Source organism: Macadamia integrifolia, unplaced genomic scaffold, assembly GCF_013358625.1.
Source record: "Macadamia integrifolia cultivar HAES 741 unplaced genomic scaffold, SCU_Mint_v3 scaffold125, whole genome shotgun sequence".
In the NCBI taxonomy this organism is placed as follows: domain Eukaryota; kingdom Viridiplantae; phylum Streptophyta; class Magnoliopsida; order Proteales; family Proteaceae; genus Macadamia; species Macadamia integrifolia.
The window spans coordinates 13,104-17,212 of NW_024868131.1; positions in this window are offsets into that span (position 1 = coordinate 13,104).

A 4,109-nucleotide genomic window follows, 5' to 3' on the forward strand; every position below is an offset into this window, starting at 1 on the left:
TTGGGGGGGGGATGGGGAGGAAAGGAGAAAAAAAATGTTGGATGAGGGTTATTTGGAAGATTCATCATTGTTAATATGATTATCTTTTTGGGGAAGATCAAATCTTTATTCTATCTGTTTCTGCTATTTGGGTTTTCTTAGTCTTTTCATTGTTCATGTTCCTTCCCTTAAAAGCATGTAAGTCACATCAGTTTATACCTTTCCACAGCTCAAATGCCAAGGAGCCAGGTGTTAAATCAAAAGGCAAAGAGAGAGATCCCTAACCGTTTCTCTTTGGTAATCAAAAGTAAAGCTTTAATATACTTTTTGCATGAACTTTGACATGATACATGCAATAAACCTGTAGATGAAAGGATATCTCCTGCACAAATCAAGGAATGTCATCACTTTTGCCAATCAAATATGAAAGAGACAATCAAATTTCAGTTCAAATCCATCACATTCCACACAAAAGACAGCATCTTTAGTTGAAGGAATTAATGTTAATATAACAGAAACTCACTCCTAGGCTCCTAGCTCTAGGTGTAACATGTAAGGAGCTGGATGTGGGGAGCACTTCTGTGTTTTTGTTTTGAGGTTGGATTAAAGAGTTATGGTCAATGGACCCCTCCATTCACATGGATCATCAGAGACTCAAAGAGTAGTCCTCATGGCTCAAGAGCCCTTATTGTGTAGTAAGAAAGCCTTGACAGCTGGGGATGTATCATGGGATGCTGGTTTTGATTTTTTTGGGTCTTTGAGAAGGGGCCCAGATCAAGCATTCCCTAATTAAAGTGGTATGGATTTTGTGGTCATATTATATTTTGACTTTTGTGTATTTATGTTGGGCCAAGGCATTATGTAGCTTTTGTTTCTTACCAGACCTGTGTAGTGGACCACCTTTGTTGGGTTATTATTGCTACCTAGCTAGAGTAGAATTCCTGTTCTGGTTAGTTAGAAAGTTGAAATTTGACTCAGAAAAAAAAACCCATCCTTTAGGAACTTTCCATAGCTTATTTGTTGTAAATTATAATGTTCCAAAATTCAACTAAGGGCTGTTATGCATGTGATATTTTCCATGTATGATATAGGGTTTCAAAGAATGGCTTTTAATTCTTTTTTTTTTTAATCTTATCTAACAGTGGCCATAAAGTGGTTGATTCATTATTGATCTCTAGCTGGTCTAGTAGGTGTTCTCCAGTGGTTGTACCTTTTGAATTTCGGGCACCTCTTATGGGAATGTGAGAATCATGACCATCCCTTAAGGTTGGTCTTTAACCTAAATGTGACACATGACTCAGTTATTGAGTATAAACTATGAAGACTCCACAATTGGATGAGAGGCCCATCTAAAGAAATTGGGAGCAAACTTGCTCAAGAAGACAGTTAGGCATGGTGATAGAGTCTCCTCCTGTTGATATGGGAGGAGTCAAATCCTTATCACCTCTTTCTTTTTCTTTTTCTTGGGGTGGCGTGGGGGGAAGGAAAGGGTGGGATTTGGGCTGATTGAGTATGAACTAAAGGCAAAAAAAAATTTGTAACCATTACCTAATATAATTGTATGATAAATTATAATATATATATATATATATATATAGTTAAATTCCTTAATTTTAAGAAGTAAAATAAAGATTCAATTTGGGGGGAAAAAGTGAAAAATATTATTATCATATATAGTGACAACTTAAGATTTTTTTTTTTTAGTAAATAAAAAACATATTAAGTAAAAGAGCGAAATAGAAACTAGACCCAAATCGGCTAATCAAGGGAAGAAGCCTAACAAAAGAAGATAAACATCTATAAAGATGACACAACAAAAACTAGGGGGAGGAAACAATGATCAAAAGGATGACATATCAAAATTTGGAGGTGGGGAAATAAACAAAAGGTCCACGATAACGATAATATTCCACTGTCGGGGATAGCACTTTGAATCGAAAGGAGCCTATTTCTAATCCCGAAAATAATAGCATCTCAAATCTGTTCAATTGTATGCATTGAGGAGGTCCATCTTCTCTTGTTCATTTCAATATGATGAACCATTGCGTCAAAGGCAAGTTTACCAACATGATCACAAACAAACTTGCCATTAAAAATTTTCAAAATCTACCTCTAATCTTTTTGAAAGAAAAGGATAGTTCTATGATGAAGCCAACACTTTCTCAGATACCTTTCCAAAATAGATTTAGAGAAAGAGCAAGAAAAGAAGAACATTTTTTTTTCTTTTTTGGGGAGGGGGGGTGCTAAAAATAGGGTTTTTTCCAAGCCGAAGGCCTAACTGTTCCCCCAGGTCCAGCCAACCCCACAATCACTGTGTCGGGTCATTAGTTGGATAAACCAGAAAGCCAAATTAATCTCATTGTGAGTGGCTCCAAAGATGTTGCCAAGGTGATTCAAACACAAGTAAGACACTTCCTGGGGCGTTTTACCCATAATAATTCACTAATGGACCAACCCCTTGGGGTTAAAGGGACCCTCCATTCCATGCAATCTTGTGCCAAGAAACTATTTTCAGATATTGTTCTAATCAAATTCCAAGTAGAGATAGAGGCAGAGGTGAATTTTATAGAAGAATTTGGAATCCATTGATTTAAATCATCACTGCCTCTAGGTCTTATTAGAGAATTAAGGAGATTAAACCAAACCTCAAGTAAAATGCCAGACTTACTAAGACCAAGACACCAAATATCGTCTCTAATAATAGAAGAGACTTTTGTCATTATCAGAACCAGCATCATATCTGAAAAAATTACTATATTTGGAAATGGGCACTCTGTTAGGATGCTAGTTATCAAGCCATTATCAATGCTAGAATGAATAGCATCACTAATAAGGTGCTCATAGTTAAGAACTTTCCACCAAAGCCAATAATCATCCAGAGAGCAAGTGCAGTCCAAATAGAATCCGACTTAAGGTATCTTGAATATATACCCAGTTAGTCAATACTATCCTTTCTTGATACAATATTCCTTATAATATATCAGATTACTTGAAACGATGAAGCCCCAGCCACCTTCATTTCTATCATGGTTATAATTTTTTTTTTTTAACTGATTCTACTCCCCCTTACTTGCAACCAAATACAGCTGAAAGGATGTAGGGTGGGGGTTTTGTACCAACAAAAAAGAATGACATAGTTAGGGTATGTTCGGTACACACCACTATTCCTAGAAGATTATTAAAAAAAAATTAAAAAAAAAATTAAAAAAATCGTTGGGCCCATCGAATGGTAGTCCTGAAATATTCTTGATCCTTTCTAGATGAGATACTTGTCAAATATTTTTGGGAAAAGGATTCGCAAAACGCCATCGTGTGGATTCTTTGACACATCAAGACACAGAATGAAGGGCCTTGATCACACTATCTCTCCTCCTTAAAACTGGCTTATTTATGGATTCGTAACTCTACCCTCCCATACGCTTTTATAACTACACGGGGGTTGAAGAAACCCTAGTATCCTTACAAAGATAAGATTGGAATTATATATATAAGATGAGACTAGTGATTTCTTCAGAAGAAAACTCCATAACGAAGAAGACATACAGCACAACTGTGCAGAACAAGAGCTCTTACACCCTTAAACATTTATGCTTTAGAGTTTAGAATGATGGGCCAGCAAGCATAATAGCAGCATATGCAACACATAAATGGAGGCTTTGATACAGATGATTTTGGGGTGAAGATGGGGAGCATAGCACTCACAGACTGGGTGGATCCACCCTTCTGTTGGGTCCAACAAGCAAAAAATTGTTTATATACAGACAAGGGCAATGTTGTTGCAGCTGGGCCTGGGCCTACTTGATTCCCTTATTGAGAGGTAATGCCGCACTCAAACAAATTTTTATTTTGACCCTTCCCTTCAATCATGTAGCGCCCCATAAAGTGGGTGACGATTACCATCCCTACTTATGATCTTGTTTGAATCTTATCCTTTTCACTTTCGTTGGCAGAGATGACAATGCTTATGCTCATGCTATTTCTAAGTGCGGAATGTGCTACCTTTATTTGGGTTCGTGAAAGTTTTCCTTTCCGGAGGACCTTATCGGTTTTGTACTTTTCCCTTTTTGACCTTCGAGACCTAATATATCTCCTCGCTTGCCGGGTTTTTCAGCCCCTCCCACCCCACCACA